Below are 15,894 nucleotides of genomic sequence, written 5' to 3' on the forward strand. Positions count from 1 at the left end.
ATTGGGGTAATTGGGCGGCAAGTTATTACCATTTCTTTGCCTTTAAAAATTTTTTAGGCCAGCACTTTAATACTCTTTCAGGTGGTTGATCCAAATCCATTGCATTGTAACAAACTGCCCAGTGGAACACTGGGCTGGAGCGGCCTGGGGTTAGCCCAGAATAGCGGGAATCCTTTCAAAATTTGCAGAAGGATAGAAATCTGCCATTTTCTCCAAAATTTCTCCCAAAATTCATTCTTAAACTTTGATGCCTGCTACCACTTGTCTGGTAGCAAGCACTAGCAGACAACCAAAGAAATGAACGAGCAGAAAATGAATATTAATGGAAAAATTCTGAAACAGTTGAACATGCTTGGTTTGACAGCTTGTTTCTTTGTGGACTTGTGGGTTCCCAGTTGTACATATAGAATTTTTCTCCTAGTAAAATGATTGGTACTTCATCTCCTGGAGTTTACTATGGTGGTGTTTTAAGGTGTTTGGCAGAGCGTGGAATTTTGCAAAGAGCATTGTTTCTTCCAGGTTCTTCTTTTTCATAATTTGGGAACCAGTGAGTTTTAGGGATCAGCTGAGGTCCCTCTCTTAGAAAGTCTGCAAATAAGTTTCTGTCTCTCAGCCACCAGAACCTTAGAATGTTTCTGACTAATTTTCAAAAGTCTGTATGGAGATGTGACCACTTCAGAGTATTCAGGGGTGGAAATTCAAGTTCATGTACTCATTTATTCAGCAAGAGTGACCTACTGTGTTGTGCTGAATTGTGTCTGTTGTCAGCTTGAAATCATGTCTGTCTGTATCTTAGGTCTTACAGAGGAGAAGCTGGGAGCCGTATTTCCCAGAATCTTCTTCCCTAAGCAGTTGCTAGTTACAGTCTGCCAATGAGAGACACTCATGTGAGATTTAGAAGGTGGATAGAAAGAAAGGCCATTATACTGCAGAGGCAGTTTAGGCAGATATGTGGACAGATGGCAGACTCAAGGTTTGCAGAATCTTCTGGCAAGCACCTGTGAATTACCTGCTTTGTGCTCTAGGCAGTGGAGAGTGTCAGTGTGGCTGTTTCTGAGTCCTTGATTCAGTGTTGCCAGCCTGTAAAGCCAGCGGGAGCTTCTTGGAGGTTCTTGACATTTGCAGCAGCTTCTTGGGAACCACCCGTTTCACTGCAGCAGGCAGGAATCTTCAGTGCCGGCTGAATCCAGCCTCTGTATCCCGACACCAAATTAAATCTCAGCGACAGAGTTTTGAGTGAAGTAGAAAAGAATAGCTTTATTGCTTTGCCAGGCAAAGGGGGCCACAGTGCGCTAATGCCCTCAAAGCTGTGTGTCCCAACTTGGAGAGGGTAGTGAGGAGTTTTATAGTAATGGTTCAAACAGGGTGTGACCAGCTCATGAACATTCTTCTGATGGGTTGGTGGTGAGGTCAGTGGGAGTCAGCATCTTCAACCTTCTGGTTCCAACCTGTCTGGGGTCTGCGTGCTTGTGGGCAGCATACTGTTAATTTCTCCCAACTGGTGGGGGTTTCAGTATCTGCAAAACAGCTCAAAGATACTGTTATGTATATCCTTTGAGGGGGAACCAGGACTGTTTTCTTTTGACTTTTTTCCCTTGTCTCTGCATCCTCTCCCTTCCCTAATTAGCAACTGTTTGAACCGGCCAGTTGGAACTCAGGGAAGGTCCTGGAGGCTGAATGAAGCCTATTTCCTGTAATCAAGAAGTAGGGGACACAGAAGGGCTTTTGTGCCCAGGAGCCCCACAGGGTCCTGCTCAGTATCAGCCCTTTCAATGAAGGTGCAAGCCTCCAAATCCCTGTATTCAAACCCTTCACGTTTAGAACGCTTAGGGGTTGGAGGTTTAGACACTGGGGTGTGGGGTTGGTCCTATTAGCCATTTTGACTGCAGCTAACTTCCCCAGTCCCATAGGATATCATCAGATGGGTCAGATGCATCCTTCAGTAGGCTCTCTGGTGGTCTCGTGGTTAGAATTTGGCGCTGTCAGCCTTCAGCCAGCCTAGTAATCCCCTTTGACAGCACCCTCTTTCTGAAAGACAGTATCTCTCTATCACATAAATCTCAGAGGACCTGAGAAGACATTAATCTGCTCAGATTTGACATCCTTGGACTCATCAAACCCTCCTTGAACCTCTTAACATTTTCAAGGTTACCAATACTTGGGAAATAATTCCACTTGTCTTTTAAAATTTTTCCTTATAACTCTAATTTAATGTAGGACTTGGCTAGTATCACTCTAATGGTTCTTTTAAGACTCACCAAATTAAACATACGAGGCATGGTGAAATCAAGCTTTTCCTAGGAGTATACTCTTGCCCAATATATGTGTCAATTATTGGACTTGTGCTGAAAGCAGTGATGGTACAGACGTCTACTACTTCTTCCATGTTAGCTCAACGTGCACTTGACTGTCTAAAAATGGCTTCCTCTTAGCCGTTTCACAGAGCAAAAGCAGTGTAGAAGTTCAAACAAAATAAATTTTAAAATAGATATGGAAATAGAATAAGGGTATTAGTTATGCAGCTTGAATGTTTAATGGCTGTAGGCCCAGAGAGCAAGCTGGGTCAGTTTCCACCACTGATTAGGCCTGCTGAGTGGACCAAAATCTCTCCTGGATCAGCATCAGGATGGACGTGGATGCTGGCCTTTGCCTTTGTGACAAACCGCCTCCCTCTTCTGATCAACACACTCTTCTGAAATGTTAAAACATTCAATCAGACTGGAGTCCACTCATGTTGTTGGGAGCATATCCGGGGCTGATGTTCCACTGTTGTACCACTTTCATGACCCTACCAGTTTTTTGTTTTGTTTTGCTCTTTTTAATTTTTTGGCTGCGTTGGGTCTTTGTTGCTGCCCGTGGGCTTTCTCTAGTTGTGGAGAGCGGGGGCTACTCTTTGTTACGGTGTGTGGGCGTCTCAGTATGGTGGCTTTTCTTGTTGAGGATCACGGGCTCTAGGCACACAGGCTTCAATAGTTATGGCACATGGGCTCAGTAGCTATGGCGTGCGGGCTCTAGCGCGCAGGCTCAGTAGCTGTGGCACATATGCTTCATTGCTCTGCGGCATGTGGGATCTTCCCGGACCAGGGCTTGAACCCATGTCCCTGCATTGGCAGGCAGATTCTTAACCACTGCGCCACCAGAGAAGCCCCCTTACCAGTTTTAAAAATATTTGAAAACTTTCTTACTAGTGGGTACAGTCATTGCCCTGAGTCCTCCCATTGCACCCCGCAACTCTCCCACATTTCCCCACCATTCAGCAATCTGCAGATTCATGACATCTGGCAGAGCAAGGGAGCGTCCAGGATCTGCTCATTCTCATTGGTTGATACCTGTTTCATACTTGCTATTAAATATTTTTAGTATCACCCCAGAGTACATTTGATTGAAAAGTTGACATCTCAGTCATTGACCCTATTTCCATTTCACTGTCTCCTATTCCCACCAATGAACAGCCTGTCAGTAACATGTGTTTCATGAAATCATATCTACTTCTGGTTTAAAATGACCCAGAAGAGGTTTTTCATAGCCTGTTAGATACTCCCTGGATCAGGGAATAAAACCTCAGAGAAGAGTCCCTTGAATTCTTTTGTGTTGCAGAGTGTGAAACTATAGGGATGGGCCTTCTCTGTTGTTCTGTTACCAGACCCAGACATGGCACACAGAGCAGTCAGGGTGGGCCAGGGATAAAGAAGGCCCTCGAAACTTCAGTCCAGAGAGAGGGAAGGAAGGGACATACATGGACCTAGAAGTATGCTGGGTGCACAGATAATTTACCCTTGAGGTGGACTGCTGGTGTGTGGGGAGAGAACATTGGCTTTGCTGTGACAGACCTGATCTGAATACTGATCTGGCCACTTCAGGCTCTGTGACTGCGGGCACTTGAGTCCCATTGGGTCCTCATGTACTCATTGAAGAATGGGGATAATTCATAGGGTGGTTGTGGGGATCAAATGAGGTAATTTGCGTATGCAAAACACACAGCACTCAATAGCTGAAACAAAACCCATAAAACAAGCAACTTGCTCTTCAAATTTCTTATTCTAGGCAGTGTGAAGAGAGGCTGAGAAGATGCTCCTGGCTTGAGACACTCTTTGTGTTGTGATAGTTTTCTGTTCCTGGGATGGCCTTAATGTATGAGCATATTGACTGAGTGCCTTCATATGTTAAAAATATCATGTCACAGGAGAAAGGAAATGAGACCCAGTGCTTTCCCTTATCGCTTCTAGGAAGAGATGGCCAGAGAGAATTGGACCTCCTATTCCTATCCTGTGGCCTGCTGATCCTGAGAAACCAGCTCCTTGGAAATTGTTCTAGACTTCCTCAGTTTCCCCAGTGCAACTGAATACTCTCCAGTGCCACAGAGACACATACTAAGGCAAGTGCAAGTTCACCAAGTTGCCACCTGAGCAAGCTCTCCCTCACATGCGGGCCCCTACCCCAGTCCCGCAGGCTGTATTCTGTGGACTGTGGAAACCAGCAGTGGTAGACAATGCCCTTGTGATAGTAAAGGCTGCATCATGGAGTCTTCTCAGGTGCCTCTTGAGCAATGAAGCTCATTTCCCATGTTTTAATCTTTGGAATATATGATTATCCTCTTTAAAGTGAAGGTGACAAATAGGAGTAACCTCAAATACCAGTACAGATTGCTTGATAGGGAGGCTGCTGGTATACTGTGCTTTATCAGGATTCTAAGGCTACAATCAAGGCCTTGATTGATTAGCAATGTCTGTAATGGATATGGGAAGGGATGATGGCAGTGTGCCTGTAATGCATTTGCTCATACTATTTTACAGTCTTTTTGATTCCTGTGCAAACAATAACCTTTTTTTTAAGGTACAAAATAGACTGAATGGATTAGAGGAGCTTTTCTTAGAAAAATGATAAAACACAAACTAAAGAGCTACTCATCCCTAAGAAGAGTGTTTTATGATTTCAAATTGGAGGGTTCATTGTTATATGTGCAAAGTGGATTTTCTGGTGCTTATGTCTACATGCAATGAAAAGAAAAATATGCGTTTAAGTCTGCATAATCACTATGTCCTAGCTTTTGCCTGTGTCTGCTAAAGTAGGGTATATTGGCTTCAAATCTTCAATCAACTTTTTTACTTTCCTTGGGTGTGTTTGCAACAATATTCTCTCCCACAATGAGATGCATCCATTTCTCCCTTTGCTCTCCAGCTCCTCATCTACATTGATGTCTGGGAAGCAACTTGATGGTGTCTCGCTGCTCCAAGTACCTGTGGAAAAAGTTTGATGTCAGTGCCAAGGATGCCATCTACAGATGCTCCAAAAGCTGTAAATCCTCAAGCGCCTGTGGTGGTTGCTATTCAGTGGGGAGATGGACACATTGTGTATCCTGCTCACTAAGGTAGCACTATACACAGTGAAATCCACAACTTCTGCTTCTGCACTGCAGCCCCTGTCTGCCTCTAGAGGGCTCACCCAGGGGACTGGGTGGGGTCCAGAGGCCATGGTCAGCTCCTGTCCCACCTCCCACAGGTGGATCCACGGTACTTCTCACAAAACTACTTGTGCAAATTGCCAATTGGTGGGCCTGTCTCCTTGGGACATTAGCACTTGGACACTTAGTGTTCTTGGATCGTTTGGGCCATGAGTATTTAGTGATTTCGGGTTTTCTTTCTAATTCCTCACAGCCATTTTACTTCCAAGTAAAATGTGGGTTTTATTGTAGCATACAGGAATATCTAGAGTAGTTGGGATATGGAGGCAATGTTTGACATTTAGACACTCTTCTTTCATATTTCATTATATTCCCTTTTGTTAATTTCTACCATTTGTTAATTTCTTTTATTCATTTATTTATTCAATATTTACTGCATTGCGTGGATGTGCCAGGGGATAATATTGAATCCTGAACTGATATACATGAATACTATAAGCTCTGTCTTCACAGCTTTCACAGTTTTAGGGAGAAGGGGAGATAAATATGAAACGGAAATTCTATTGATGAGTGCAAAATGAAACGTTAAAGCATTTAAGTCTAGAGACTAGCCCCAGGGACGAAAAGATGAATCCCAGGCAGATAAGGGGGAATAAATGGTATTTCTGACTGTATTTTTGCCACTCAACCCCAGACAGCAGTCTTCTGGGCTTATGTTGACTTTGTCCAGCTCACAGAGACATCATTAGCGAGCACCAGGCTGCCAGTATGGTTTAAAAACTAAAACAAATTTAACATCCTGAGCTGGAGGAAATCGTAACTGAGAACTGCAAGGAAGAGCAGCCTTGGCATAAGCTGTGTGGAATCTTAAAAGGGAGCAGGTTTTGAGGCCAGGATTTATGTTCAACAGCAAATACTTTAGAGACAAGAGTTGCATATACAAAAGCTCCTGTTTGTCTCTTACGGATGCAAGTGAGAGTTGCATCTGTAACCCATGCTTTATTTATTTACTTTTTTAGACGCTGACATATTATGAAAGGTGAGCATCAGGTCAAACCAAAGCACCAGGTCTGTCTGCTCACCCCATTGCAGGACTGAAATAAAAGGAGGAAGGAAGACTATGAAAGTCAGTTACCACATCTCCCCTAACTGTAGGGGTTGGTTAGCTATAAATGTCAATCGTCCTAACGAGGACTGTGGAGTAATTTGTTAAATAACCGAGTGAGCATGCCAGTCGGAAGCCCGCTGGATGAGAGCACGGCATCAATTAGAGACAAAGGAAATCGCTCGCTTTTCTCTGCATCGAGTGGGCCCTCGGAGGCTTAGAACTAGCTGGTCCAGGGAAAGCAGAAGGAAGGAATGGGGGAAGGAGGAGGCAACTCAGCCTCCTGGAAATGTGAAGGGCGATAAAGAAAGAGCCCACTCGCTCACACTGAGAAAACACACATGACCTGAGTGGAGAGGGGGAAGAAAGCCCTGCTATCCCCAGAGAACTTGACAGCGTCTGACAGCCAGACTGAGTGACCAGCCTCACCATCTGCTTCCACATGTCTCTCCCCAACAACGGGCACTTCTGTGGCCCTTCTGCCCCTCCCCTTCCCCCACCTTGAGGAGGAATTTAAATGAGGCCCGGTAACTGGGGGCGCTGCTGGTGCTGTGATCTCTCACACTCTGGGAGCCAGCCCAGCATCCCCAACAGGAGGCCCTGAGGGGAGAGGTTAAAACCTCAGCTGCCAGGAGAGATGATTACGGAGCTGCTCCCAAATGAAGCTGCTTCACTGCTGGTACTTGGGCATGTGTTGGGATAATTGTGCTTGAATACTTAATGCTTGATTGACTTGGCTGTTTTGTGTTTGACCATATTTTGAAATGCGATCTCACTGTTGGGGTAGGCAATTAGCATCAAGCCCACGGGGTTGGAAGGAGTGAAACGGAGTTGCTTCTATGGTGATTTCGGCTTCTTTCCTGGATTCAGCACAGAAAACTGAGTGTTCTACTGGGACTCATTTGCCTATATTTGGATCATCTGGAATTTTGATCTTAAAGAGGAAGTCTCTTAATCCTGAACTTCAGTGTAGCTGCCAACTTTGATCTCTGAATCTTTGGTTACAGTTGAGTTTTACTTATATTCTAAGTGACGTTTGTTCCCGTGCAGCCTTGGAAGAATAGAATAGGAGAGGAGAGGTCGGGGCTGAGAAAAGGAAAATTCATGCCAAGTATGAGAAAGGCTAGGGCAGAATGTGAGTGATAAGTTATGACACAGAAGCCAGAATTTCAAGATGACAGCAGAGTGGCTTTGGTGCCTTGTCTGGTTCCGTTCCTTGTGGGTCTGCCTTAATTATCTTTGTATCCCCAGCACCTAGCATAAGGCTTGAGTTTTAGTAGGTATTTAGTCTTTATATTTCTGGAATATGTATGTTAAAGCTGGCACAACGTCTGGGAAAACAGAGAAAGCCAGTTAGCTAATTTTAAAAAATCTTTTTAATTCCATTTTTAAACGGTGAACTTAAGCATCACTCAGGCTATGTCTCGTATTATTGGGATAAAGTGTTCCAGTTAAGAATTGCCAAAGGCAGGCAATGGATCTCACAGATTCAAGATCACTTTGGGAACATTTGAAACTATTGACTCTCTATAATAAAGGATGGCCAGGTTTCTATTCATGCAATCTCACTAAAAGCAGCACAAACAGGTACTGATTTATTTAAAGAGAAGTAAGAGGAAGCTTAAGTCTGGAATAGTTGACTTAATGTGTATCACTAATTCCATAAATGAAGACATCACAACATTTGTTAAATTTTATAAGAAAAATAATAAGTATTGATGAAATCGATTATTAAACCTAGGTGATGGGTCTTATAAAACAATTCCAGGAGAACAGAAAAGTATAGCAGAGGTCTGAGACCAAATGTTGATAATATGCATGCAGTCTGTATTGCCTTGAACCTATAAGGACTCAATCTTAGCAGAGTGAAAGGGTTTGATGACTTTGGCTCAGCGGTGTGAAGTTCACATATCTGGGATATATAAATGCAATTTATCTGTAAGTTGATCATGAATGTCCCTCAATCAACGCACAACTGCTGTGTTGTTCTTGTTCTTAATTAAAAAGAGGAATGATTCTTAGATTTGCATTTATTCTGTGTTCTTCGCTTATTAAATACTTTTTCCTGTCCTGGATGTTTAATCAACTAGTTCAAATTTAGTTATTTATACTTCTGTCTTTCTTTCCTCATCTGTAAAATGGGATTTTTATTAGTACCTACTTCATAGAACTGCTGTAAAGATTAAATTAAATAATATATGTAAAATGTATAAATTGTGCCTGGCACTTAGTGTTTGTATATATATTTCCAGTGACAATATTTGCAGTTATTATTTAATTTGAGCATCTTCTTATTTGTTAAGGACAGTTTCATTCATACTTCTTTCCTGTTTATGTGTGACTCTGCTTAAGAAGACTGTAGACTTCTCCAAAAGATAGTGCAGACAAATTTATTATAGTAAATACTTTTGTAAGGTCACATAATGAAGTATAATAATTCTCAGTCACTGCCCTAAATTTGAAATTCTAATTATGTAATTATCATAAATTTTTAGCAGCTGGGGAGTCTGGGTTAAGTATTAACAAGTCTAAGTATTTTAGTGCATCACATAAGGCAGTGTAGAGTAGTGAATAAGCAAATCCGTTTGAATCTTGGCTCTTCTGGTTATTAACCTCTTTGAGCCTTGAGATTCTTATCTTTTAATGGAGTAATAATACCTACCTCACAAAATTGAAGAAAAGATGAGATAAGATAATATATGTAAAGGACTTAGTACAATGCTTGGCCTACATAGAAAGGACCCAATAAATGAATAAGTGGTAAGTATAATTATTATAGTAATTATTATTATAGCTATGATCATCATTTTCTATCACAAAAGTTGGGAGATGTGCCCTTTTTCACTCCTCATTAGGGAACAGCATTCAGGAGAAGCTCATGGGAGAAAATTTGGCATCTTAGAGACTATGCTTGGTCTACTGCAAAGAATCCAGAGGACATGGATTGAAATTCTTGAAATGAATGGCAGGCTTCCGGTCCTTCTTGGAACGTTCTACAACGCTGAGATTGACTAGGATCACCTCCTCCCCCAGTGCTTTCTCTCGTTCCCCATGATCACAATTGTCATCATAATAGAGGTACCATTTATTGATTTCCTTTCTTACATATGCAAGGACTTTGCGTTATTTTTAATCACCATAGAAAATGCGATCTGCAAGCTAGATGTTATTTCAATTTACAGTTGTGTAAAAGTCACTTAGCTAGTGGATAGCAGAACCAAGGATTCAACCTGGGTCTTTCTGACCACTAAGCCTGTGCTTCTCCCGTTGTTCTCTGGCACAGTTTACCACCTTAGCACTACCTCCAACTCTAATCTTAACAAGTGTCTCTAAAAACAGTTAAAGAGAAACATTTTTGAGGATAATTCTTTTCTCAACTTGAGTTGTGTTTTTATTCCTGCTCTACATAGTACAAAATTATCGGAATCCACACATACATACTTGTGAAACTGTAGTGCGAGTCACTACTCTTGAGTGATGTTACATATAGTTTGGCTGCAAGAAAATTAAACTCTGTATCAGGAAAAGTTCCCAAGACCAGTAACTTTTGAGGGGATGCATAAAAACAGATGCCAACAAAAGAGTGAAGCAAATTAGAAAAACGTCTCCCAACCACAGAGAGTAAATATGTATAATATTTAGTTCAATGTTCTAAAGAGGTTGAGACTTACTCAAGGCTGGTCCCACAGTAAATTAGTAATGGAATCATACCCAGCCTTTGGATATTCATTCCAGTACTTTTTCCTGACACCTCTGCAGCCTCTCAGGTATGAGGAGAGGACAACTTTTTAACGAAAATGAATGGTGGAGGAAAAAGTGTTTCACACACCCCAGGAAGAGTATTCAATGAAGAGGGTCTCCAGTTTTTGAGTCCTTTTGGAAATTGCCCACATCCTTGAATCCATGTATCATGTGCACACACAGCATCTTTTGCTTCAGGCCTCCTCTTGGTTCTGAGCATATACTCCAATGGACGTGTTGCTAGGACCGTTTATTCCAACTAAACACCTCTGCAGGGGCAACTTGAGATGGAGCAACATGTGTCTCTGGCAGCCTCCCTCTTTCTCTGTCGTGGTCCTCTCCTTTTGATATGCCTGCTAGCCCTCTGGCAGCCCCTAAAATCCTCTTTGTATGTTTTATTACCAAACATTTTGTTCTGAGGTGTTAACTAATTTTTATAAAATGCTACAAAAAATTATCTGCTAATAGTAATCACTTGTATTTGTATAGCTCATTACATTAAATGCCCAGATATGCACTGTTTTATTCTTCTTGTTAACTCTGCCAAGTGGAACAGACAGGTAGGTTGTCCAATTTTACAAAGGGCTGGAGAGGTTAAAAAGACTTGCCCAAAGTCACACTGGGCAGTGAGCAGTGACATCACATGGAGCTCATGTCTTCTGAGACCTGACAGGGCATTCATCACGGAGATGCACTTCCTCATAGAGTAGTTTCACTTCAGGAGAAGACATACCTGAAGATGGAAGGTGTTTAATGCATGACGACTCTTGACTGTGTCATTTCAGGCTTTATGGCAGCAATTAGGCAAAGGTATACTTTGGTGGCATCTCTTGATTTATACCATGGAAGCCAAAAACCTTAATGAAGGAAGGTCTTCAGAAGCATTTCTCTCTCTAAAGTTTTACACCCCTGTAGACATTTGACAAATACTTTTCTTCAGAAAAAAGGAAGCACAGTTTTATGTGTCAGAGATAAAGTCAGTATCAAGCTAAAATACTCAGCATTTCTTTTATTTGCCATCTTCTAGAGCATTTTAATTAGAGGTTTTTAAGTTTTGAGATAGACGTTAAGCATATAAATACATGGCATGAAATTTACGGAAAATTGGTGAGCAGCTAACATGACGATGAAATTAATTACTGGGCATACGTTGTGCATTTGTTGGTTCAAAAATTCAGGAACTTCCCAGGTGAAATCTGAAACCGGTCCTTGTACACAGAGGGCAAGAAGAGACAGAAGAAAGAGGCAGATCACTCCAGAATGGTAGGTAGAGGTTTTAATAAGCAAGGGAACTTACACACAAGGCTTGTCTTGGGTGGCCACAAGACGGGACGATCTCCTCATCTACCTGCCACAATCTTAAAAGTTTACATAGAGGCCTTAACCATGTTCAGTTATGTATACAGTCCAGATGGTCTTAACAACACCTTACTCTCTCTAGACTATGTCCTTGAAACAGCTCCTAGTGTGAGAATGGTGGGCGGAATGTACATTCCAAGGTCAGGAGGGAGTGATGAGCCTTCAATTTCCCGCATCCAGTTTGTGGGTCAACCGGTGGTCACATCCTCTTGATAACCTCTTCCAATAGCATCATGTTGGCTCTTGGTAGTTTAGAAGATTCAATTACATAACAATGGCTTAGGTTCTTTGGAAGATGGGGGCAAGCGCTATAAATATTTTCAGGTGGATACAATATCCTTATTGTTAAGGAAACTTGTGCATCTCCAGGAAGAAGTGATGGCATAGCCATAGTTGCCAGTTATATCAACTTTGTAACATGAGATAATGCTGTCGATAATTATTTTCAGTTTTTCATTTGTCTCAGGAGAATTTGTAATTGCTATGGAAGCACTTTTATGATGGTTGCTTTAAAATCCTTGTCAGATAATTCCAATATCTGATTAATTTCAGTGTTGGTGGCTGGGGATTCTCTTTACTCATTTATGTTGTGATTTTCCTGGTTCTTGGTATGATCAGTGATTTTCAATTGCATCCTGGGCATTTTGGATATTATTTTTTGAGAATTTGGATCGTATTTAATCTTCTTTTTTTAAAGTAGGTAGTCCTCCTGTTGAGGTGTAGCTTAAGTGAGGGCTGGATAGGTGTATACGTCCGCCTGACTAAAGGGGCTCTGCCAATAGCAGAAGTAGAGAGCTGTCTCACACTGTTTCATTGCAAGAGGATACTCCCCACTTGGTCCTGTTTGATACCTTCCCAGTGAAAGTGGGGCATCAGATTGTACTGCCTCATTGCTTCCAAGTGGCGTAAGACTATGCCTTGCTGACACCAGGGAGGGGGATAGCAGAGGGCTGGCTCACCTGCTTTGCTGCTGCAGGGGAGAGAGGAAGCTCAGCAAGGCATCCTTGACAATGAGGGAGAGGAAGCGGGGATGAGTGGCAACTAAGCCCACCTCATACCTCCTCCTTGATCCAGGGAGGCCTGGAGGTTCAGCTCTCCACCAGGCTCCAGTGACATGGGTGGTGGGAGAAAGGAAGTGCCGACTAGATGTGACTGTTTACTGAGTTTCATTGCTCCCCGGTAGGGATGAGAGGCTCTGCTTGCTGCTGGACCTCACTGATGCTATCCTGTTGGAGGAATCTGAGTGCTACCAGTTGCTTCTGTGGAGACAGGAGAAGGATAGGGTAGAGTGGAAGACTGGCTTCCTACTCAGGCCCCCTAAAACCCTGGGGTGGAAGAAATGCAGTTTTTCTTTTGGAATTTGCCTGGAGTGAGGCCGTTATACCAAGGAAGTTTTCTGTTGATCGGTCACCCCTTTCCCAGTATTTTGACTAGGGGGAATAGGCTTTTCTCCAGTAATTTTTTTTTTTTGTCTGTGCATATTGGTCGTTTCTGGTTGGAGGCTTCTGCCATGTCTGGAATATATGTTCTCAAATTCCTAGTTTTCACAGGGAGGAATTCTGCCTCTCAAAGAGGTGGAAATGGGCTACTCCTTCTTGGAACTAGAAGTCCCTGTAACCATTTTTAAAGGATTGGCATTCAGTGTGGTCAGAATATTTCCATGGACCTTGCCATAGGAGTATTGTGTGTGTGTGTGCATGTACATACAAAGACAAATTTGAATGATTTATATTTTCCTTCGCCAAATACCCATTTATCATATTTTGCCTTCCTTTCTTACACACACACACACACACACACTCTTTTGTGTGTTGTTGTTGATTTGCCCTGCAAGTTTATTTGTACTTTTCTCCTATCCCCACTTCAAGCTTACTCCAAATCTTGCCTAGTAATTTCTTGCCTTACGGTGGATGTAAAAAATCAAGAGCATTAACTTTTTATTTTTTTCTGCAAAAAGCTGTATTGTTTACATTTTGGTTCACAGCTTGGGAGAAGGCCCCAGGGTGGTTAAAATCTACCTAGTGGCTGCAGAGAGGGGCTTCAGGCAGAAGCCCTGACACCGGGGGGTATGCCAGAGGGGCTGCTCAAGGGCCGCTGGGCTGAGGAGCCTCCCATTCGTGCTTGAGGGTGAGCCTATCGAGCAGATACTCGCCTAGCCCCGCCCGGGGGCCACCAGCTGGTGGAGATTAGTCCGGTTGCCATCTTCTTAATGAGTTTCACCTGCTCACCCCGGAAGTGGGTCTCCCGGAAGTCAGAGAACTGGGGGTCTGCGCAGGAAGAACACCGGGCATGCAGATCCAAAAGGGCCTGGTTCAGGTTCTTCTCCATGACCATGGTGGCTTCTATAGCATCCATGGTTTTACTCCACTCATCTTGGAAGGGCTTCTGCACTGCACATCCTGGAAGAGGGTGCAGCTGCCGTGCTGCTTTTGTATCTTTGAGAGATACTCGGAGTCCTCACTTTTCTCCCCGGCCAACTCGCTGAAGAAGTAGTCCGTGTCTGCCCGAGCCACATCGCTGTGGTCCAGATAGAAACCCAGAGAGAGGTAGGTGAAGGGAGCCTGCAGATACATGTTGACCAGGCAGTTCACTGCAGCCTCCACCTCAGTGGAATAATTTTGAGGAATCTGGGGAGGTCATGGTTGATCGACAGTAAAGAGCTGAGCTCAAAAAATGGTGTTGGCTGGTCCTGGAGGCTAAAGATGGCTGAGTGGTTGGTTCCAAAGGTTGCAATTGGAAAGGAGGTTGGAGGGTGGTCCGAAGCTGGAAGCAGAGGCATCCCTGTGTCTGTTCTATCTCAACACTTCCAAGCAAGAGATAGATCTGCCAGGCCACTGGGCTGCACTGCTGAGAGTATTAACATTTTAACTCAGGTCCCCTCATCAAGTGATTTCCAAATGTCTGTCTGTTATTTTGCATTGATTTGACTGTTTCCTGTGGTATTGAAATTTTGTCATAGTGGCCTTTCATGGAGAATTTCATGTGCTCGGGACTCTGACTATTCACCTTTGTATCTGTAGCACCTGAGCTCAGTTCTTGGTACCTTCCCAGTTCTCAGTGACTATTTTTTGGATAAGGTGTCCATATAAGCACATTTTCCATTCACCCCTGCCTCTGATTGGAATCCTTTCTTTGCATATCTTCATATGTAGCTTGTTAATTTATATGAGAGAGAAAGGTGTGGCCTACCTGATGTTGGACTATGTGTAACCTTGTTGGACTGTGTAACCTTGGTAGTTCAGTGTTTCACTTGTCCATTGCTGTGTGATAAGCTACCTCAAAACTTCGTGGCTTAAGGGACTTCCTGGATGGTGCAGTGGTTAAGAATCTGCCTGCCAATGCAGGGGACATAGGTTTGATCTCTGCTCCGGGAAGATCCCCCATGCCACGGAGCAACTAAGCCCACGCACCACAACTATTGAGCCTGTGCTCTAGAGCCCGTGAGCCACAACTGTTGAGCCCGTGTGCTGCAACAACTGAAGCCCACGCACCTAGAGCCTGTGCTCTGAAACAAGAGAAGCCACAGCAGTGAAAAGCCCGTGCACCACAACGAAGAGTAGCTTCTGCTCGCCGCAACTAGAAAAAGCCCGTGTGCAGCAATGAAGACCCAACACAGCCAATAAATAAATAAATAAATTTTAAAAAACCTTAGTAGCTTAAAATAACAATGATTTTGCAATTTGGATAGGGTTTGGTGGAGCTTATCTCTGTTCCATTTGCTACCAGTGGCGGTATTTTAACTGGGGCTGGAGGATAGACTTCCAAGATGGCTCACTCACGTAACTGGCAAGTTGGTACTGGCAGTTGGCTGGGAGCTCAGTTGACATGGTGAGCCAAAGGTCGAGATTATTTTCCACAAGAGCCTCTGCACATGGCTGCTTGGGCTTGCTTACAACATGGTGGCTAGATTTCAAGATGTAGCAACTGCTCAGCCTTCTTAATACCTGGCTTAGAATACTCATAATACTTCTTTGTCTGCATTCTATTGGCCAATTTAGACTCAGCAGATTCACGGGGAGGAAATGTACCTTCTACCTCTTTATGGGAGGAGCGGCTTGTACATATAGGGAGGGGCACAATTATTGGGGACCCATCTTTGGAGAGTAACTAACTTTCTGCCATAAGATTTCTTTATCTGTCAAATATGAAATTGAGAGATGGCAACAATAACACATACATCATAGAGTTGCTATGAAAATTATAGGAGATAACATATATCAAGTTTAGTAATATGTGTTTACTGGCACATAGTAAGTAGTCGATACATTTTAATGAGGGTAAGTTTTGT

The 15,894-nt window shown here is 43.1% G+C and overlaps 1 pseudogene; it reads right to left on the reverse strand.

Moving 5' to 3' along the window:
• Window positions 1-13,690: 13,690 nt before the first annotated feature.
• LOC130844385 (ferritin light chain-like) lies at window positions 13,691-14,385 on the reverse strand (annotated as a pseudogene).
• Between the last annotated feature and the right edge of the window lie 1,509 nt (window positions 14,386-15,894).

The sequence above is a fragment of the Hippopotamus amphibius genome, chromosome 2, assembly GCF_030028045.1.
Source record: "Hippopotamus amphibius kiboko isolate mHipAmp2 chromosome 2, mHipAmp2.hap2, whole genome shotgun sequence".
NCBI lineage: Eukaryota > Metazoa > Chordata > Mammalia > Artiodactyla > Hippopotamidae > Hippopotamus > Hippopotamus amphibius.